This window comes from Belonocnema kinseyi, chromosome 2 (assembly GCF_010883055.1).
Source record: "Belonocnema kinseyi isolate 2016_QV_RU_SX_M_011 chromosome 2, B_treatae_v1, whole genome shotgun sequence".
NCBI lineage: Eukaryota > Metazoa > Arthropoda > Insecta > Hymenoptera > Cynipidae > Belonocnema > Belonocnema kinseyi.
This window is the reverse complement of record NC_046658.1, coordinates 106452755-106477173: the sequence shown is the minus strand read 5'-3', so window position 1 is coordinate 106477173 and position 24419 is coordinate 106452755. Positions and strand designations below refer to the sequence as shown.

The window sequence follows — 24419 nt, the reverse complement described above, 5'->3', positions numbered from 1 at the left end:
AATGAAAAAAACATGCAAACATTTACTTATATTTCTTTCGAGGAAAAAATTTTTATCGTTGTTAAAAAAAAGTAATAACATGTAATAATTTAATAATACAACAAAAAGAAAGAAAAAAAGTGTAGTTATATTTCTTTCATGGAAATCGTTGTTTCAAATGTAACAAAATAGTAAACAAATCCAAAATAAAATTTTTGTTTCGAAGAATCATAATGATAACATAATTCTTTTGGTTCAAGCGAAAGAAATTTCAGGTATGGCATACTTAGCATTTTTTAAAGTGCGTGCATATAACTCTATCCAAAAAATCAAAAATGGAACAAAAGATATTAATCGACTTGAATTTTTCTTTTCGGATTCAACCCCCCAAATTTTTTTCGCATAAGGCCGAAACGTTTGAATTAGTTTGAGCATTTTCACTCAGCGCTTTCTGTCGACGTAATTTTAAGGTCATTCCAGGGACTTAGTGATATTAGCCTACTACACGCAGTTAGTCGATCAATTTTTATTTTTATCCATGTGTCCCGAACCGGCTAAGGGCGTCCCTGGTGTTTCTCACTGACTAGCGGATTGGCTCCTCGATAGTATAATCTTCGGTAGTATAGTGGTAAGTATCCCCGCCTGTCACGCGGGAGACCGGGGTTCGATTCCCCGCCGGAGAGATTTTTTTAACTTTTTGTAATCAAAAATCAATTTTTAAATTCTTATCCTTCCTGCGGTTTATATTTTTGTGAAATTCTTAAATTTAAATCTCCCAAGGCAATGAAGTGCATACATATTAATAATAATAATAATAATAATAATAATAATAATAATAATAATAGTAATCTTTCTTCAAAAGAATGTATAAAATACAGATAATATTTGTCTCATTATCTAGCATGAATCCAATTAGAATAATTTTATTTTTAGAATGAGAAATGAAAGTTAAAACTCATTTCTTTCATATTCGTTAAAAAATAGTATAAGGGTTCCCGAAGGCACATTTTTCTGAGCTCTCCATTCAAAATCATATTTTTTGCCTTTCACTTACAATTTAATATTTTTCCGCTTGGAAGACTGCATCTGCAATATCTCGGAGAGATATTTGAACAAGAAACTTAATATTTCGGAAGCTTCTTCACGGAAAATCGTCATTATTTTTATGGAGTTTAGGTCAAATTAAAATATAGTTTGAAAAAATTATTTACTGCAGAAAAAATAGATGGAAATAAGTTGGTATTAGAGTGGTTCAAAATAACAATAAGATTTTGGCAGAATTATAGTTGTTGTAAAATTGTTATATAAAATTTTTGGAATAACAAAACAAATTTATGAAAATAAATCACTACCAGATTAAAGAAAATGGTTTATAATTTTGCTGTAAAAAAAAGGTATATTTTTTCGACTAGGCTACACATATTTGCCGGCGCCTGAGAAAATCCAAAAACCTCTTACTTTGAACCACTCTTATAATAATGAAAAATTGCACCATCGAGGTATATGTAAAGTTAAACATGAATAATAGCAATCGAAAGATCTTGAAATTACCCTATATTTACGAGCACTAAATAATATAATCAATACTCTCTTAAACTACCACACGACTAGACAGATCTGATTATAGCCTCTTAATTGGATACTGGCCTTGACTAGTAATTTGCTAGGCGCGAGAAATCCCAATCAAATTTCACCAATTCATTTTCCTATAAATTCGATAGCTCAGCTACCGGCAATAAAGGTTATTTACCAATATCCGTTCCCTAATAGTAACATTAACCGTATACCTCCAACCATTGCATTGTTAAATTTATTCTGCCGAGCATTCAGTTATACGTGACAAGCATTTACATTGCCGAAACCGACAAAGGATTTTTTACGAGAAGTCTTCAACTGCAGCCACTACATGGTTAGCGCGAGCGGTATTAAAAATCAATGACGACTTTGAAATACGATAACTCGGTCGAAAAAAGCTACAAATCTTTTTTTTAAGTTTAAGAAGGAAACATCATATTAGAAGTTTTTCAACAAAATTCAAGAATTTCCCGAATTTCGTATCTTGAATTCAAATCGAGACATGACCTAGCAAAGTTTTAGCAATAATGTAAAATTGATAGGACGTCAGTCATAAAACCTTATCCTTGATTTCTGTTCAATAAATTTGGAAAATCTTAATGGGTTCCCGAGTTATGAATAAAAGTTTCCAAGCATCTCTGTGTCGTGTTTCCGGCAGCTTGTAGGGAAGCCACTTTGAAATACGATAACTCGGCCGAAAAGCAGCGAGGCATCTTTTTAAAAAAAGGTTAGAAAGATTATAAAATTTCATGTCAAATATGCTCTAGCAGAGGTATTATTGAATTTTTGAAAAAAATATATCATGTCAAAAGTTTTCTAGAAAAATTCAAGAACTACTCGAATTGCATACCTCGACTTCAACTGGTATCATGACCTAGGAAAATTGTAACAAGAAAGTAAAGTGTACAGGAAGCAATCTTTAAAATCTTATCTTTCATTTGAACTAATAAAAATCTAAAACTTATTACAGGTTACCGAGTTATAACTCAAAATATCCAAGGAAAGCGGCGAAACACAACTCAGAAACGATTTTAACAAGTTTTATTAGCTTAAATTAGAGATAAGATTTTAGTTATTGTGCTATGCAAATTTCGTATTATTTTCTCCAATTTTCCTAGGTCATGACACAAGTTGAAGAAAAAATACTAGTTGAATGAAATGGCGCATAACTCGAAAAATTATTGAATTAAAAGAAAATTCTCACGTGATCTAACCTCTTCGAAAAATCAGAAATATCACCATCTCTACGCGTCATTTAACGTGGGATTTATAAGCTTTTGGACCGTTAAAAAAATGCCTGATATAATTTCCAACCGAGTTATCGTATTTCAAAGTCTTCAGTGAATTTAAGTACTGCTCGTGCTAACCGTGTATATTATTTCCGATGGTTATGTATTTCCATATCTCTTAAAAGCTAAATTATTGCTTATGCACTAGGAAGTAAAAATATAAAATAAGGTATAATTTTATAAATTACACTCTTCTGCAGTTCACTAATGCTTTGATAGGAATATGAAAAAGGAAGTAAAATAAGAGTGCATTTCAGTAATAAGAATGACCTAAATGTGCAATATTTATATTTCACAAATATAGCATTAGTAGCTGGGATTCAATAACAAAATTGAAATTCTGCCAACTCTGGAAATCTCCTATGCAAACAGTAAGCTGCATTCGAGACCTAAATGTCTGCCATCTGGCACTCAGTATATCAACCCTAAAATACTTCTAAACAACGGTCAGTAGATCTTGTTTAAAGAAAAAGACGGCCAATTTACTTAAGAAACTGATATCTTTTATCTTACACAAATTAAATCAACTCTTCAAAATAAGTATAAGGTGTGACAAAAGACAATTATTTTTAAATTAGAAATTAAAAAAGTAAAATACTAAAGAAACCTTTCATCTAATAAAATTAATGTTTTGTATTCTCTCCCGGCATATTTTGCCGCTTTTAATTGTCTCTTCCAGAGAAAGGAGTGCTTAACCTTATTTCCCAAAGTTTTCTCCAAGTTTTATATAGTTTTTTCTGGAAATTAATTTTTAAGCTTGTTAGAAAAAACCTCGATTTATTTATAATTATTTAGAATCCAAAGGGAAAAAAATACGTTCACAATCGAAAATGCCGGAAAAGAACATTCAAATCCAGCATATATTGCCGGAAGGCATACTCGAACTTAAATTAAAAATCAGAAAATTTACATAGTTTCACAATTGAAATTTATAATTGAAACAAAATTATAATGTTACATAACTCCGCATCCAAAGTTGAATTACTTTTATTTACCAACTTTTAAACTGAATTTTTTAAACTCAATGCTTTTCGAATTTTTAAAATGTTTAATGGAAGCGCTTAAAATGCACAATTTAAAATTGGAATTATAGCGCTCTTGCTTTCTATTTGTAATTTAAAGTAATGTTACGGGGTGTCTATTCAAATCCTGAAAAAATTCTGTTTCTTTGTGAAAGAAACTTTATTAAAAGATAATTAATTTTCTATTTGTACAAATTTCTGAAGATTTAATTAATACGGTAAATTAGGAAGCTGAAATAAATTAAATTGAAATATATTCATAAATAGCTTATAGCCATCGAAGAATTAATTATATAATATTAAGAATATAATTAATTATTTATTGAATTTGTCCCTAAAAGTCCTTAAATTTGAATAATAATTAAAAGAAATTTTACATAAGAAGCAAATCAGCAATAAGCAAATAAGGAGATTTTTCACGAAAATAGAAAATCGTATATTATTTAAAGTAAAATAATATGAATACTAAATTAAATAAGATTCAAATCGCTTTAAATGCCAACAGTATTTGAACTTTCAACGAGAAAGATGAGTTTTCAAACATGATCATTAATTTTCTATCAAAAAGGTAAATTTTCAAGAATATAGTTAATTTTTCATCTGGAATAGTTGAATTTTCAATATAAAAAATTAAATTGAAAAAAAATTTTACCTAAGTTGTGCAATTTCAAACCATAATAAATAAATAGTTGAATCTTATAACTAAAAAAAAAACATTTTTAGCCAAAAATAGAAACCCATTTCTTACTTCAAGGATGAATATAAAGGAAATATGAATGATAAATATAATTTTAAAAAAAGAAAAAAATCTGTGGTATTACATTTCCCAGGAAAATGTCGAGTAAGTCAATTCAGAGGTTTCATTGACGTGGCACGTTTCGTCTACGCCTCTTCAGTGGTGCTGTCTCAGACATTGGTAATCCCCGTTACTTCGACCCCATATGTCGACAAAGCTAGCCAACCAGGCACTGTACTACCGCAGACCCATTAAAGTGACTATAGATTCATAATAAAACCACAAAACCGAGAGTGCATGTGACCACAAAATAAAAAACTTTTCAAATATTTAGAATGTAGTTGACTTTTATGAAGAAATTTCTAGGGGGCTTTTCTCTACAAAAATGTTTAAGAGGAAATTTCTAACCTTCAAGTTAAATAATGGGCTTATTTTATTTTTATCAAGATTAAGTCGTAATAATATGGGTGAAAGCTGCATAAGAATAGTCCCTTCTAAGACTGGACACCCTCAATATTTTTTTATAAAAATCATTTTTTTTCATGTATCTACTCTACTTTCCCCTCTCCACTTCAACTACCCTTCCTCAAGCTCCAACCTTCGCTTCCCGCCCCTTCCCGAAATTCTTCCTCCACTAGTTCCTTCCTCCTCATTTCCCGAGCTAACACTCCCTTTCCCCTACTATACTTCCCCAGTCCTTCCTTTCCCAACCCTACTTCACTTCCCCTTTCCTCATTTTCACTATTTCCACTCCGCTCATGCAGCCTAACTCTCCTATTTCCCTTCAACTCATTTCCCCTCACTGCACCTACTTCCCCTTTATCATTGCCACTAATTTCCCCTCATTTCCCCCACTTAGTTCCCACTAATTTTCTGTTACTTCACCTTCTTCCCCTTTTCTTACATTTCCTCCTGGAAAAAAGTACGACGGAGAGACGCATGTACGGATGGACACACAACCGCAACTAGAAGAGGCTACGAAACCCCTATTGGATGGTAGTTTATGGAGCACGGTTTTGTATTATCTAGACGAACATTTAAGGAATGGGAGAAAGTAAACTTGTTTGAATTTTGTTGACTCACATTTTTCCAAATAAAAAAAAAACTCTTTTTTCTTTTAAATTAAATAAATAATTTTTTTTTACAGCTCTTAAAATCTTAAAATAAAGCTTAGAGTTCTTACTTTCAAAACTTTTTTTATTATTGTTAGTCAATAAAAATAATTATTTCTTTTAGATCCTATTATTTGACCTTCGAAAATTAGGCTTGGTACATCTTTTGCGGAAAAAGATATTTTAACTTCATTTTGAAAGGTGACAAAAAATTTTCCAGCAAATATTTATGATCACTGAAAAGTACGGAAGAAGCCTATCGAGACTGCAATAAAAACTAATTTTTTATGGATTTTCAGAGTACAACTCTCTTTTCCCTAAAACAGAATTAAAAGAATTAATTTCTAAATAATAAAAAAAAATACATTTTGTCCGTCACGGCTTTCAAAAACATGCGGGTCAAATGTTTTTTCCTCTTTGCACAACATGCAAAAATTTCACAAACTCCCCTTAGTTAAACATTATTTGAAATAACCAAAAAAATTCCTTATAAACTTCTAGATAATGGGATTATACTCAGTAGTCTTCCAGTTAGTTATAAAGTTATTTTGTTCAAGAAAAAAAGTAAATTAACAGGAATATAAAGTGAGGATTATTTTTTGGCAGTTTAGATTATGAATTCCTACCAATTTTAGGTGTTTTCATTCAATATGTTCTGCTTTTTAAAACTGCAAGTAATTGTTATTTCAAACAGATGTTTTTCCAAGTTTTCAACCTGTTACGTTTTTTTTATTAATTTTGTTGTTTAAAAATTGTTCATATTTTTTACACATAAAAAATTACTACCTTATGAACATTTTTTCAAGTATTATACATGTGAACGTGATAATCGAAAGTTAAAAAACTTAAATGATTTTTTCAGAATAATAATTAGCTGATCAGCTAATACAGGTATTATTCATTAACATTAATAAATTGCTTATAAAGTATTTGCACATTTGTAATAGCCATTGGCTTTATTGTTACCCAATTGACGACGATTCTAAATTCTCTTCATTTTAAAATAATTTTTATTAAATTGACATTTCTTAAATTTACCAGGAATTTTGTTCACATTTCAAGTCGCTAAAAAAGGTGCACTCTAACTGTTTCAATAAGCATGCACTAAAATGACAACGTACAACCTCACGTCCCATATTTGACGTGACCCATTTCATGGCACGTATACGAAATGAAAACGTTTACACTTTATGTGCATAATTATGGTAGAATAAAATTTTCACTGAAGCTTGCTATAAAAATGAGGCATATATAGGTAATTCTCCGCATGGGACAAAATGCAATGTCCCTAGTATTTAAAAAGAGGGTTGATGATGACATGAATATACCCTACGAGAGTAATTTATATTAATTATATATATTTTATTCCTAATATTACCCGTGTAGAAATTTCGCTGGTTGGCCCTAATACAAGGTTTCTGGCCGGGCTACCCCTGGCTGGGTTTCATGGGCAGGAACCAGGCGGATGCCGGTCGGCCTACATTTTTATCGAATCACATAGTCCGAGACCGGCCTGTTACTGGCCGGGCCAGCATTAGTTATATCCCATGGTCGGGAGCCGGCTGGTCACTGGTCAGGTTAATGTTTTTGTAGAAATTACACATTTTTAAGAGCCATGGTATTACCGAAGACGTAATTATGGATGCTAGATGAATTATCATTTGAAAATTATAATTTAAAGATTTATTAGATCAGTGAAACAAAAATAAGCTTTTTCAAATTCTTAAAAAAAAACATTAAATTTTTTCGAATAATTTAACATTTGAAATTAAACTGTTATCGATTATGTTATGTGCAACAACAGAAATGCTACAATTTTTATAAACTTCTCTATATCCAATGTTTAGCATGTACAATTTCAAATTTACCGCCATATATAGCGCCTGCTGTGTCTGTCGTCTGTATAGACAGTAATTTTCAGTTTCGCACCTGGAACGGGGATGCTCCTTGCACTCACGTTACGTCGTCTCTTCGAAGTTCCCAAATAAAATCGAGACTCGTGGTTGAAATCAATCTTACTTAAGTAATTAGTTTGAAACCCCCACTTAGTGAGCGAATAATTATTATTTTAAATTAAAATAGTCTTGTGTACATAGTTTTTACTTTCTTCTTCGCTAACCTTAAATCACCACGTGGCTTCCAAATTTCTATGAGATTCTATCATCAGGGAATAAAATATTACTCAGATTTTCTTGCCCTAAAAGACCTTAGCAAAGAAACCTTAGCAAAAGAAAACCTTAGCAAACGAAAACCTTAGTAAAAAAAGACAAAGCAAGTTACCAATTTGAATCTTTAAAACAAAATATGAAGTTTCATCAAAAAGTTTAGGAATATTGAACAAAACTATTGAATTTTGGACCAAATATAAAAATTTTGAAATAAAAATATAACCACCAGAAGGAAGAAACAGTAAAGAAATAAATAGAAATAGAATTACAAGGCAAAAAAATTACGCACAGCAATATTCTATCAATGTGAAAGCAAAACTTCATTTTTAAAATTCCCTAATTTTTCACGGACTAATTTTTTATTTCCCTGACTCTTAATATTTAAAGATCAGAATCTTCATCTTGTAAAATTTTTAACATGGAAACTTTTATAAACGGAGTATAACCATTTAAAACTTAAATTTTAAATGGTCAAATTTATTATCCTGGGCAGTTACATAAATCTTTTCAAGATTTTTCTTCAAAATCCGTGTCTTTTTTCTGATGCATCCCGACCAAACAAAATTCCCTGACTTATCCCAGATTTCTAGGTTTTCACTGACCTACGGCCACCCTGAACATATTTTGCCTAAAACTTACACAAATTTCCGTAAATCTCTTAAAACATTGATAAATAACCACTGAGCGTGTATAGACGAGTTCTTTCAAAAATGCAAAAATTATTTCAATTTTTTTAGTTCATTCCAGATTTTGAATTCTTGACCCTTTGATGTAATGAATACCATTTATTTGATCCTATTTCATAAAAAAATTTGATTAAAAATTACAATGTTCAAATTTTGCGCTGTGCAGAGAATCGCCCATATCACAAAAATTACATTTTCCTTCATCGAAATGGTTTGAAAGATGTTAAAGAGCAAAATTTTTGAATTTATAAGAAAGAGGAATAAAATATGCAGTATTTTTATTTAAGATTAGGGCTTTTTTAGGAAATTGTTATCGAGATCTTAAAATGTGAAATTGTAATTCAAACGATATATATCATTCGGAGGGTTCGTCTGTGATAACATCCGCATTATGGTGAGTTTGAGCGTGAAACACAAACATGTAGAGAACTGATATTCCAATAGTAACAGTCAGTTATAGGTTAGACATCTGTCTAACCCGTGTCGTGCAACGAGAATGGAACCAACTGTGCAGCATAATGACAAAAGTATTGAACAAGGAGTAGAGATCTCATCAGTTCAGTAGTTTATTAAATGTAGGCTAGAAAATCGAGTCAAAATTAGCTTCTACAGGAATCTATAACAGCCGACTCAAAAAAAAAAATCAGACTAAAATTTAAAATGTTCGAACTTGATTTTTTTATTTCAACTAAAAAAGATCAAATTTGAACCTTAAAAGATTAATTTTCAACCCAAGATAAAGAATTTTCAACAAAACAGTCTAATTTTCAACTCATAACTTTTTTTAAATAGATGAATTTTCAACAAAATAATTAAATTTTAAAAAAGTGAACTTTTCAATAAAAAAGAAGTTACTTTTAACGAAACAGTTGAATTTTCAACCAAATAAATGATTTTTTTAAAAATTAAATTTTCAAAAAAAACGTTACAATTTCAACCAAATAGTGGTATTTTCAACATACAGAAATAAATAAATAAACTAAAAATGTAATAGTTCATATACAAATAGTCTAATTTTCAAATAAAACGATAAATTTTAAACCGAGAATGCAAAGTAAAATTTTCAGGTAAAACAATTCAATTACGGCCAAAATAAAAGGATTTTTCCAAAAACAACAAAAAAAGGCTTTTTAACAAATTAAGATTTTTCTATGAAGAAAAAGAAAAAATTTCATTTAAATTGTTCAATTTTTAAGCCAAGAGGCGGATTGCCTGTGACACAATTGCATTTTCACCTAGAAAATATGAATTTTCCAGAAAAGGTTAAATTTTTAACCAACCAGTTGTATTTTAAAAAAAAAGACGAAAATTGAAACAAAGAAGATTATTTTTATACAAAAAAAAAATTTCCACTGAAAAAGATCAGTTTTCAACAAGAAATTGAATACTTACATTTTCAGTTTGAAAAAATGTATTTGGAAAAAAAAGAATTTTCAATCAGACATGAATTTTTCATTGAGATAATGAATTTTCAACAAAAAATAATTTTCTAATAAAGCGTTTCAACTTTCAAACAGGTAGTTCAATTTGTAATAAAAAATATGGGGTTTCAACCAATAATGTATTAGTAGATATTTCATCTGAAAAAGACTTTTTGAAATAGTTAAAATCAATATCAAAGAAATATTTTTGCAGAATTTTTGACAACAAAATATAATTTTTTAACGAAACATAAATTTTCAACCAAAGCAGATCAATTTTCAACACAAGAAAAGGAACATTGAATTTTAAATAAAAAACGATGACTATTTAACAAAATTGTTGAAATTTCAACCATAAAATAACATTCTTGACTAAAAATATACTCGTCAGTAACAAGCAACTGAAAAAATATAAAGGACTAACAAGAATATTATATCAGGGCGGCCGCAAAATTTCATTTTCAAAATTCCCTCATTTTTCCCTGAACATTTTTTCAATTTTCCTGACCATTGATATTCTAAGACTCATTCCTTAATTATTGATTCTGTAAAATTTTAAACATAGAATCTTTTACAAACGGAATGAATTAGTTTTAAATTAAGAATTTAAAAATTGTAATTTATTATCCTTGAAAGTTATTTAAAGTGCCTCTTGTAGATATTCTCTGACTTCTGCAAGATTTGTTTCAAAATCCTTTACTTCTTCTGAGGAATATAATTCCCCAAATATGTCGGGCAAATATAATTCCCTGACTTTTTCCTGATTTGCTAGTGTTCCAGAGGAAGGAGCACCGAAATTTTGGTACAACTAGCCGGTTTTTCGGTACGCGTAGACAGTTGCGTTAAATATAAACATAAAAGTATGCACTAAAAGCTCAATGCAAGCAAATAAAATAAACTAGATGTCAATTTTATTAATAATATATTCATATCATATTTGTCCCACTTTTATATTTTATCGTGTCGCAAATAACATAAATTTGAGAGCGACACATAGTGAATTAAAAAACAAATTGTATTTTAAAGCAACAAAAAAGTATGATAAAGAAATAACAATGTAGGATTGTTTTCATATTCTAAACTTGGAACCCTTTAAAATACTTCTCTTTCAAATTCGAAATTATTGCTTCTTTCCCAAATCTGTTTATTTTATATTTTATTTTTAATGATACAAAAAATCTGAAAAATATACTTTTGTATAAGTGAACGCAACTAAGACTTAGAAATGGAAAAACCTACTTCTTAAAAGCTTTTCATTCTATTTGTCGGCTGTCAATTGCAGCGAGAATTATTATCATCCGCACAGTACACCCCATCTATATATTTTATCTTAAGCTATATAAAAACGTTGCAAACAATTGTCAGCTACAATTATCCAACGCCGGATAATTTTTATTAGGAGGCGAATTCACAACTTTATATTTAGTTGTCAATGGTTTTCAACGTTTATATCAAACCTTAGATTAAAAATATTTCTGGGTTTTACTGTGCTAAAAAATTGGTCAAGTTATAAAGTTTAAACATTGATAATTTCTAAACAAATTTTCTTGAAAAAGGTAAAAAGGTGCATGATTGATATTCCAATTCATGTGATGATGAATAATTTTTCCTATAAATAATCCCACCATTAATGAACTCTTTACATATGTCCTTTCGTAATTTATCGTACACGTTTTTTTTCACAAAAATCGATAAATTCGTAATAAATTAAATGTATGCGAACCCTCTTTATAAGCTCATAATACTCATTTTAGTTTGCATTTATTGTCTGCTTATCAGAATATCGATTGGAATATGGACAAATACATTCCATTGAAATTTCCATAAAACTTCCATGAGAATAGACTTTCTGATTATTACAATTTTTTAAAACATTCTTGCCTGGAACCCAACTGAGGTCAACTTTCCGTGGTTACAGGCCTGTAAAGCATTTCATACCCTCAGTTTTTTATATGTAAAAGTGAATGTTCATTAACCCTTTAAATTGGATTAGATAATATAACTAGTATTTGGAAATCAGTGGAGTTCAATTACGACCGCAATAATAACGTTTCTTTGACGACAAAAACGAAAAAATAGGGGGCAACTTTTAAAAATATTGTAGACATTTCAAGAGTTTTCCCTATTATTTAAATCTCATTTTACCATCTTATTCATCTTGTATCAGGAAAATGCGATAACTTCACTTTACCAGAGTATCACAGATTACTTTGGAAAGTTTTCTTTTAAGGTTCAGAAACTAAGTATGATAAAGTACTGCACGTGCAGTTTGTGAATGATGGTACATATGGGTTTAAAAATACCTGCTATTTCGCTTGGGTTTTATTTACTATTTATTCTACTTGAGAAAGAAATACCTAATAATCTCCTAAGGACGTACATTTTTATATAAAAACATAAATGGATAGCATAGTATAGTTAAATTTTCCGCACATAAGGCAAAAAAAGGAAAATTAAATATAATTATAATTGAGTAGCAGCTTATCTCAATACAAACTTTATAGCCTGAAATGACCATAACAAGGAAAACAGAGTGATTTTTTCATTAAAATATAAATTTTCCAGCAAAAGAGGCATTTTTTCCACAAAACGATCGAATTTTTAAATTAAAAAGATTTAAATTTAACTACAACAGTAGAATTTTTAAAGAAATAGCTGAATCTTCAAGTCAAAAATTCGATCGTTTCAGAAAACAGCTAAATTTTCAACGAAAAATTATCTAATAATATCCAAGAAGATGAATTACCAACCAAACAATTGAATTTTCGAAAAAATATGACTTTTTAACAAAATAGTTCAATTTTCAACAAAATAATTAAATTGTCAACACCAATAATTAATTATCAACCAAACAGTTGTATTTACAATAAAATAGCTAAACTTTCAAGCGAATTAACGAATTTTCGAAAAAAACAGTCGAACTTTTACTCACCTAGTTGTATTACGAACCTAGAAAGATGAATTTTCAACCAAATATCGAATTCTTCAACCAAACAGAATAAGCTTTAACATAAAAAGTTGAATTTTTAACAGTTGATATTTTAATTTAAAAAAATGTTCATTTCAAATTATATACAGTTCAATTCAAGCCAAAATGATGAATTTTTAACCAAATACACGGAGAAACTTTCTGTTATAAAATTTGATGGTATAATATTCATTTTTACAATACGACAATAGCAAGCCAGGATATAGAGTCAATATTGCAAGAATTACTATTGTGAATATTAAACTCTGAAGTTATATGTTTATTGAAATATAAAATAAATGATTAAATAATTGCACTTATACCAAAAGAAACTTACTATAATCCCTAAGACAGACTGTGAAGTTTACAAAACACAATAGTAAAGACATTCTCTCTATGTTGGTTCTAAGCATTTCTAATTTTTCCCATAGAAAATAGGAAAAACTGGCATGGTTGAAAGAGCAAAATAAAAATTAATTCGCATTCACTTCATGCACTGTACATTTTATAAATTAAACATACAATTAGATATTTATATTTTGTTCTAAGCTGAAAGAGAAAAAACCTTGTTAGAAGAAATGAGCCCTGGCGGGAATTAAACACGGGTCTCCGGGGCAGCAGAAGGGAGATATTTCTCTGTGATAAAATAAAATAATATGGTTTAGGAATTTTATTTGGTATTGAATCGCGAAGCACTACATTCAATTGTTTTTTCTTTCATTGCACCTTCCCATTGAAAATAGTAATTTTTCTTATCTGTTTTGCAACATACGTTGTTTTAACTGATAGTTATAGCAAATACGGTTTTATCATTAAATTTGTGAATATCACTTTTTTCAACTTCAATCTACTATCGAAAACATGAATTTTTCTCAATATGAATGGCAATTATTAGATTCGCAGTATATTTATAAATGAAATGGAAAATTTATTTCTTCCTATGGCTGCGGCAATAATACTATTTGCTCGGCTATATTTTAGATTGCCATCGAACTTTTGTAAATATCAATATTATAATGCCAAATTTTGCGACCAAAACTTTCAACGTATAGTGTCTTAAAAAAAGAATTGTCAACCCTAAAACTCGAATTTTCAACAAAGCATTTTATTTTAAGCCAAAAAGATTATTTTTCTAGAAAAAAGATTAATTTTCGATAAAAAGGTGAATTTTCCACCAAAAAGTTTTGTTTAAACTAAAAACGATCTATTTCCAAAAAAAAAAATTGAATACTTAAATTTGCAGTTAAAAAAAAAAGATTTTTCAACAAAATTGTTCTTATTACAACCAAAGAGATAGATAATAAATTGACACAGTAAGTTTTTAACAATGTAGTTGAACTTGAAAAAAATTGCTTCGCAAGACAATATATATAAATTTTCAACCGAATAGTTGAATTTTCAAATAAAAGCGATGAATTTTTATTCAAAAACATTAATAGTGGAATTTTAAGTTATAAAAGTAAGTTTAAACAAAATTAATTCTTAAGAAAATAGTGAAACTCTTATTGAATTGTTTTGTCTTTGTCAAATTCTTCAACATAAAAGATTATACTTATAAATAAATTTCCAATAAAAAAGACAAATTCTCAACGAAAAATAAATAAGGTAATATTCGAACCAAAAAATTTTATTTTAAGTGAAAAACAGTTGAATTCAAGCAAAAACGACGACTTTTCAACGAAAAGGTTTAATTCTAAGCAAAAAAGATTATTTTTTTACAAACAGTTGAATTTTCAACAAGAAGGTCCATTTTTAATCAAAAAGTTAAAGTTGAAACTAGAAACGATCTAATTTCAACCAAAAATGGAATACACACAACTCTCGCTTTCAGTCCCCCCGTTTTAGGCCTTCCTAGAACTGCTGGCGCCCGAAATCTTTCAGGGTAGGGAAGGAGAGTTTTTGACACAGTCGTCTTTGAAGGGTCGCAGTGCGCGATTACTCAGTCAAGTATATTACGCAATAGCAAGAATTTCCATTGGAAACGCTTCAGGTGGCTCTGACTATTTAAGTTTCGATCCCCACGAATTCATTCCAAGGTTATTTGAGGGCAACCCCCGACACTGAACTGAAAACGAGAGTTTTGTGTAGTTAAATTCGCAGTTCAAAACAAACAAATTTTTCAATAAATAAGTTCTATTTTCAACCAATAAGATAAATCTTCAACTAAGAAAATGGATCTTTCAACAAATAATACGAATTTACAAGAAGATACATAAAATAGGTAAATGTTTAACCGAATATTCGAATTTTTACTCAAAAGAGACGAATTCTAAATCAAAAATATAACAGTAGAGTTTCCAATTAATAGTATATTACATTACAAGGAGTGTTGACACGTCTTAATGGAGAAAATCAATGATTGTAGGACTAGTTGTAAAATCATGGCCTTCGGCCATTTCAAGTCATCCTTGCAAACATTGAGCTACATATGAAGAACTATCTAGTCCTCCGAGTGATGTACGATACTTTATTGGGAAATAGTGTTTTATGGGACTGCAAGGCCGTCTGAAAAGTGAATTTTGATGTATATAATATCTTTGGTCGTGAAGACTCACGACTGCGTGTCAGTCATTTGCTTGGCTCTGATTGGCAATCTCATATGGCGCCAAATTTTTAAATGGTTTGGTCCGAGCTAAAATATTATATGGATGTGTGTGTGTGTGTATGTGTGTCTGCAGCAAAATTAATTTTTTCTAATATTACAATGTAGCGGTGTTCGGAACTAATAATATTGCAGCAAGCTTTGTAACGCCCACCTTCAAGAGGGCGCTACAGGCTCATAATAGGGTGATTGCGAATAAAAAGAATTTAACTTTTAACGAAAAATAGTTGGATTTTCTTATTGCATTCAATTAAATTCAGTTCGCATTGATACCAAAAAAAAAACAAGAGAAAAGGGGAAGATTCCTTGAAAATATGGTACAAGAGGGGAATAGGGAAACAGTGTGAAGTCTGGCATTAGTACTGCAAACAAATTTGATAAGAAGTTAATTATGTTAGCAACGATAGAGTAGGAAATCAACATGATCGTATAAACTAGTTTGTACATTGTATATACATATATTGTATGTTAATCGGATAGCATTTCGTAAGCTCGTAATAACCATTCCATTATAGCAGGTGTATATTCCTCTATCGCAATTGCGTAGGATATAATACGTACAGCTTGATTCAAAACTAAGAGAGGTGATACGAAAATAAAAAATTATAACAAAATTATTTAAAAATCGATAGCTTGGTTACCCGCGTTCGAAAGAACAAAAATCTCGGATTTCGGGTCAGAGTGCCAAGTAGGCCAATTTTGGTAAACAGAAATGGCGCTGTGGGATGAACCAAACGCAGAGTTTAAGGGGAGAAAACGCGACGCTTCAGCGCCATCACATCACATTCACTTGACTAAATGCCAAATACAGAATTTTTAAAATTTCCTGTAGTTCCAATTTCTAATTATATAGGTCTTATCGATTTTTCTCTAGAATATTTCTAAAATAAATAATTTTACACATACTTAGAACAAATTTTAAACCACAAGTTATAAAGCCAAAGGCCGACAAAATTTGTACCCAAAGAACGGCCTATGTGACTCCGAAGGATTTTGGTCTCCTAAAAACGAATTCGTTGTCTACATTTTTCCTATGCGTCAGGCTTTTGAGATATCATCACCTAAAACTACAAAAATGGCTATTTCTTGCCATATTTCAGAAAATTTACTTTTTATTTAAAATTCATAACTTGGTGTTGAAAACTCAACTGAAACCCTTTTTGATAAAAATTCAACTATTTTCTTCAAATTTTATCTTTTTAATTTAAAATTCAATTTTTTTGTTAAAAATTCGTTTTCTGAGTTGATAAGTCAACTATTTTCGTAGAAAATTTACCATTTTTTGGAAAATTTGTCTTTTTAACTTAAAAATTCATCTATTTTATTAAAAATTGTATCTTTCTTGAATAAAAATGCGACGGCTTGATTTCTCGAAACCATAAATTACGTATAGTAAGAGAGGGAATATTATTCTTGACTGTTATTTATTATACAGATGTTATAGAAATTAAGTTAATTGATAAAATAATAAAATTCGTTGATTAGTTGATGATTAGTTGATGACGAAGAAAATCGTAAAAATATTTATTTGAAAAAGAAAGAAAGAATGTATTTGATTTAAACAGTAAATTTCTGTGTGTAAATTCTTCTAAAAAATACAAAAACTGTTCCAGTTTTTTTCATTTGAGTGAAGATGTTCCATTACATTGTTCGATTGAAAGGTTTTAAAATAAAAATAATAATTTCTGACATAAGGGTTAAGACCGAAGTATGACAATGCAGACGAAATATTATCCTGCAGATTTAAGGAAAGATTTTAAGGTTGATTTTACATCTTTGACGGTAAATAAAAAATGATAAATGTAAAGAAAGGGAATGATCAAAAATAATTTTGAACAACACTGTACTTATCCCTGTATAAGGTTGTAAACACTCGCGGAGATTTGCGTTTGACCACATACTCATGTATTTCAACCCGATCATGCACCAATGCGGGCGAAAGCACTTTAAACTGTGGTCTATAGATCCTAGTCAATAGCGTTTACAAATGCAAATATTCCGACGTGATATTGGCCTGTCAATCCTTGTCGGTACCAACATTTATTTTTGCATAAGCCAAAGCCATTATTGCCCACATCTCATCACTTTGTGCATAATTTATCATTTTCGAACGCAGATTTCACAGCCGAAAATGTTCTCAAAGTAGGAGAAATAGTGTCATTTTTGACGGAAATAGAGAAATAATAAGGAAATTAATTCTTCTAAATAAAATTAATTTAGGTACCATATTCCTAAAATTTTACATCGAAATATATTGCATTTTCAATAGAATACTTCAATCCTCAACTAAATCAGATTGTTTTCTAACCAAACAGTTGCGTTTTCAGGAAAAGAGTGTCATTTTCAAAAAAGAAAGATTTTTCAGTTAATAAAGGAAACAACTTTAACCAAAATGTTGAATTTTGAAGCCAAAAAGACGATTTTTTGACAAAACAGATTAATTTTTCAAACAAAAAAGATGAATTTTCTACAAAAATTTAGAACTTTTAACTCTAAAGGCTATTTTTGTACAACAAAGTTGAACTGGAATGGAAACTTCTAATGTGTCCCCTAAGGGTTTACATTTTTCTTGCACCTTCTTCTCTATTCCTTCACACACCCCCACACACTTACTTGGTGGTGGAAGGGGGACCTACAGTTTAAGGTGGGTTCCGATCCACCAAAAGCAACAGGTTTAAGTACTTAGAGAAAACCTTTTTCTCTCGAGGTAACGGTCCCATGACTCTTCGGAGATGAAAAACTCCCTTGCTAGGCTAGTGTTCACCGCATGGGCCGCCGAGACTCTTCCAGAGTGCGAGGCGGGAATCGAACCCGTAAGCCGAAGGAGTGGGTAAAAAGCCGACGCTTTAGCCCCCACGACCATCGCCCCACTTTACGAAGCTGAACTGTAAACTTGAAATTATGAATTTTCAACACAAATTTCATTATCGCACAAATAGCTCAACTTTTATAAAAAATATAGTTGACATCTTAACATAAAAAAGCAATTTCCAACAAAGAAACAAAAAATTTCAATAAACTAGATGAAATTTAAATTGAAAAATGAAACTTGTGCCAAAATAGATTAATTCTCAACTAAAAAAGACGAATTTTCTACAAAACATTTGAATTTTTAACCCGTAAAGGTGAATTTTCTACAAAAATTTTAATTGTCATCTTGAAATTATGAATTTTCAATAAAAAAGCTAATTACTCAAAAAGAAGAATTTTCTACAAAACATTTGATTTTTTAACCCGAAAAGGCGATTTTTCTACATAAAGTTGAATTCTCATCTTGAAATGATGATTTTTTAATAGAAAAGTTAATTTTCGAACAAATCGTTCAACTTTTATACAAATATAGTTGATAACACAGCCACACAAAAAAAAGTGTGCGGGTCTGGTAACAAGACAAACGTATTCCTATGGATTTTGGGGCGCTCAATTCAAATTCGGTATCAAAAATCACCCATCACGTCATGGTTGAGCCATAACATCAAAATATGACGAATAATCATGCACTGAGGCAAATGAATTTCAAAATAATGCCAGTGATGCAAATTTTCACTTCAAAAACATGTCGACAACTGTGAAGGATCAACCCTTGCCTGATATCAACTTATTTAACATAACTTTACCCAACAGAACCTGACCTCGCCTAACCTGAATTAACAGAAATTTATTGAGCTACACGTAAAGCTCTGGAAGCATATTTTCCCAGTAGCAAATGTGTGTTATATCGAATGGGTCAACTCGAGCCTAACCTAGAAATAAATCTAACCTAGCCTAACCTCACCCAACCTAAACTCACGAAACACAATTAAATTGATTGTGTTGTCCCGTTGTGTTTGCGGTACCGTTTTATTCAGCTTCGGCATAACCTAAATAGAGGTTTAACCTATCCTAACCTAACAAAACCTGAATTGAAATGGGGTAAATTCTACTTGTAGTTCTAAGTTTCTTCAAATGAGTAATGTGGGTCTAAATTTTTAACCACCTGTAGTACAATGAAATGAATTTTATTGTGCTACAACGGGAACACATAAGTTAAGTTGTGTTTCGTTAAGCAAAATTTCGTTAGGTTCTGTTAAGTTAGTTTCATTTTTGGATTAAGATCGAGTTAACCTATTAAATATAGCACACATTTAAGACTGAGAACCGTATGCTTACATAGCTAAACGTGTGGTTGAATTTCATTCGGCTAGGTTAGGTTAGGTCACGTTTTGTTAGGTTAGGATAGGTTAAACCTCTATGTAGGTTAAGCCGAAGCTGAATGAAACGGTACCGCAAACACAACCGGGCAACACAATGAGTTTAATTGTGTTACGTGAAGTTGAGTTAGGTTAGGTCAGGTTTTTTTAGGTTAGGATAGGTTTGACCTCTTTGCAGGTTAAGCCCAAGTTGATTCAAACCGTACCGCAAACACAACGGGACAACACAATCAGTTTAATTGTGTTTCGTGAGGTTAGGTTAGGTTAGATTTATTTCTAGGTTAGGCTCGAGTTGACCCATTCGATGTAGCACACATTTTCTACTGGGAAAATATGCTTCCAGAGCTTTACGTGTAGCTCAATAAATTTCTGTTAATTTAGGTTAGGTGAGGTCAGGTTCTGTTGGGTCAAGTTATGTTAAATAAGTTGATATCAGGCAAGGGTTGATTCTTTACAGTTGTCGACATGTTTTTGAAGTGAAAATTTGCATCACTGGCATTATTTTGAAATTTATTTGCCTCAATGCGTGATTTTTCGTCATTTTTTGAGGTCATGGCTCAACCATGACGTGATGGGTGATTTTTGATATCGAATTTCAATTCAGCGCCCCAAAATCCATAGGAATACGTGTGTCTTGTTACCAGATACGCACACTTTTTCTTGGTGTGGCTGTGTAATTTAACATAAAAAAAGTATTTTCCAACAATAAGGGAATGTGGTAAAACAGGGAAATAGGGTAAAGTGTGTGAAGTCTGAGAAGGACAAGGTCAACGAATTTTTAAAGAGGTAATTTAAAAATTAAGCATTCAAAAACCGTAACTATTTTTTCTTGTGAATTATCACTGTGTAAATTCTAAACAGGGACAAATTCAGCAAGGCACTAAAATCCCACTAAGAAATGAACCTCCTTCCGGGCTACCTCCATCAGTGAATTTCACTAATTTAAATTAATAGAGTGTTCTGAAACTATTTTTTATACGTTATAAAAATTTTAAACTATTTATTAATTTAAAAACTGTTCATTTGACTGTATAATTATTATAGAGGTCAAATTGAATTAAGCAGGGATCTGTTCCATTTTCTAGCTATTTCGGAATATAAATAGCAGAATGCAAGTTATTCGTGATCACGATCGTTTCCATTGAAATTGCATAAACGAAATCGCGACTACGAGTAGAAACGCATCAAATTTGCACACGAATAGTTTCTGTGTAACAATCTAATAACTTTGCTTTTGTGTTTAGGAGAGGCAACTGAGCTATCTTTGATCTTCGTAAATATTTAAGAGCACTGAGCAAACAAGTGGGAATTTCAGTGCAATGTAATTAGTACTCACACATAATTTTCATGTTAACACTTACGTGACTAGACTCACCTGTAACATAAAAGAAGTTATTTTCATTAGCTTTTTTACGCAATTGAGGTGAATACGTATGTCCATAACAAAGCGAACTAATCTTTTACGGAAATTATATAATTATCAATATTTCTCCCCTTTCAACTAATTTAAAGAATTCTGGATCATTTCGTGCAGTTTCTTTAACAGACAAAATGTTTAGATCATGACAATGAAATTCAATAAAGTGAAAGTAATTACTTGAATGAATGGCATTTTTTATAAATATTTGAATTTCTTATTATCTATAGAATTCAACCATTTCTCTTCTGTTTTGGGAGCGTCAACATATTAGGTAAAACAATATTATTGCTAAGAAAAAATTTATTAATCGCATTTTCAACCAAATAGTTACATTTTTTAGCCAAAAAGGCCTACTATTTAGAAAAGAGTTAAATTTTCAACACAAGAATGATGGATTTTCAACTAAGAAAGATAGCTTTTCTACCCAAAAAGATGAATTTTTATACAAAAAGACCAAAAAAGTGAATTTAAACAAAGAGTTAGAGTTTTAACAAAGTAATTAAATTTGTAACAAAATAGTTGATTTTTTAACCAAATAGTTCAAATCTCGTCGTCCTGAAACTCAAGATGACTAGTCCAATCTTTTTCACAGGCTTGGCTAGTCGTCTGGAACTTTCGGGACGAATAGTCCATCCTCCTTTCCAACTCTCCCGATTTTTCGGGACGACTGGACGCAGACAAATGGAATAGATAAACCTTCAACAACAAAAAAACTAATTTTCAACAAAAAGAAAAAAGAAAATATCAACCAGTTTCATTTAACGAATAAAAACTCATTTTTAACAAAGTATTGGAACCCTTAAAGAAATAAATGAATTTTTAACAAACAAGATTGCTTTTCTATACGTAAGTATGCGAATTTTTAACGAAATATTTAGGTTTTCTTGTTAAAAAACTGAATATTCTAAGAACAATTTTAACTTTTAACTAAGAAAAGACATTCAAAAGGATTCGATTCATAAAACCTCTAACCATTCAATATTAAAATAGTAGTTTTCAACCAAAAAATTATGTTATGACTAAATGGTTGGGTGGTGATAATTAATATTTCAACGAAATTTGGTTTAAATTTTGAATAAAAAGCAGTAGAGTTCAACCAAAAAATACGAGTTTTCAACAAAATAGTTGAATTCGAATTTAAAAAGACTAATTTTTAACAAAATACAAGAATTTGCAGCCAGATAAGATCTGTTTAAATTTTTAAATATAAAATATAAATTTTAAATCGAGGTTTTAATTGCTACATTTTCAGTAAAGAAAATTGATTCTCAACCACAAAAAAAAACGGATTCTTAGAAAAATTGTTGGAAATTAAAGCAGAGAGTTGAATTTTCTACCAAAAAGTTAATTTTTTAACTAAGAAAATTAATTTTTTACAGAGAAAGATAAATTATCAACAAAATACAAGAATTTTCAACCATTCATTTGAATTCTCAACTAAAAAGATACATTTTCAACTAAAATGGAATATTTAAATTGGCAGCGAAAAATTAATTGTCAAACAAAAACGAAACAAATCTTCAACAATATATTTAAATTTGCAACCAAGTAGTAGAATTTTTAGCCAAAGAAAAAATAAGAATTTAAAAAAAGGAAGGAGTTTGTGGACGGTTCCTAATCTGCCATATAAATAAATATTTTAATTATATCAATTTATCAAGAAAAAAAAGTAACCAGAAAGTTTTTTAATTATTTTTAGAAAATAACTCAATTTTAAAATGACACTGTTTGAAATAAAAATGTGTTAAACACAAGGCTAGAGCGAGCGGTACTAAAAATCACTGCTGACTTTGAACAGGAATTAATCCAAAATAAAGATAAACTTTTTTAAAAATTCGCTATATAAAGATGATGAAATTCCGCGTGGAATGATCCCCAATAGATTTATTTTTGACATTTCGAAGAGAATGTACAACGTGAGAAGTTAAAAAAAACTGCAACAATTTCTCGAATTATGTACATTGAATTCAACTCATGGCGCTTTCTAGGAAATATACACAACACATTCGTTAAGTCTTAATTAAGTCCATAAGGAAGTCCTTAATTCAAGCCGATGAAACCTGACGCAGACACGCTTGGATATTTTTTCTCATATCTTGGGAACTTGTACATATTTTTGAAGTGTTCTTTCCTTAAATTTTTGTTAACAAGTTTTCTAAGTTACAGAACGGGTTGAATTTAAGGCACAACAACAAAGAACCTCTCGGCAATGATCGTTCTTGCGACAAACAGTGGTGATCTCCGACGAAACCCCGACGCAGACATGCTTGGAAATTATCTCTCATACCTTCGGAACCTGTGAAGATTTCTGAAGTGTTATTAGCTTACGAGGTCGCCGTTTTAGTCAAAGAAAAAACTTTCCGGTTATTTCTCTGTTTTTTCCCGATTCAAAAATATTTTTAACAGTCAACGAAATTAAAAATTTCGAAATAAAAAAATAATTTTCAATTTTTCTAGGAATCTTAAACACATGTTTTTATTCTTTTGAAAACTTTCAAAATTCTTACGAAGCTTCTAACATTTTGTTCGAAATCTGCAAAAATCTATATTTTATTTTAAATTAGGCTATCCTGAACTGTTTTCGCCGACATTTTGGTATGAATAGTTGGATTATGCCGGTTTACGTTGACACTTCGTTTAAATTATTTCAAATAATTTCAAATTTTACATTAATTTTGAATCTAAAACAATATCTAAAATTTAATAAATTTTGAACATGATAATTAATTAATAATAGTTAATTAATTGACAGTTAATAAATGAAAATAAATCAATTTATAAATAATGATTATGAATATATTACTCTGAATAAGTTATTTTAAAATTGAAAATAGTTTTAAAAAGTTTCAACCGAGCGTTCATGTTTGTTTAACTACTAAGAATTTCAAATTGAAACAATTAAATTTTTAACGATAAATTATTAATAATTATTATTTAATTCCTTATTCATTTAAGTCTTTAAGACGGCATTTTTTGAATGAAAGTGTTTTGTCTCGCGTTTATTTTAACATGAGAATTTGGGAATAATAAATAGGCACTTTTCCCATACAAATAAAACTCAACTTGTAGAATATAAAATTAGTATATTTTGAATATTACACGTGGAATCGAAATTTTGTGCTACTGAATTTAAGCGAACGCGTTTAACGACCCTCGCAGAAATTTTGCCGTGGCCCCGACCGGGGCCCGATCTGGCCAAATGGGGTCCCGATCCTGAAGCCAGGTCGGATCAGACCCGTCATGAAACGCAC

At 30.2% G+C, this 24419-nt stretch overlaps 1 protein-coding gene and 1 non-coding gene across 3 annotated transcripts in view; one reads left to right on the top strand and one right to left on the bottom strand.

The window, feature by feature from the left end:
* LOC117168051 (RNA pseudouridylate synthase domain-containing protein 2-like) overlaps positions 1 to 24419 on the bottom strand; it is a 485526-nt gene that overhangs the window by 213653 nt on the left and 247454 nt on the right. The window lies entirely within an intron of this gene.
* Positions 591 to 662, top strand: Trnad-guc. The gene has a single exon. It is a non-coding gene; the product is annotated as a tRNA-Asp (tRNA).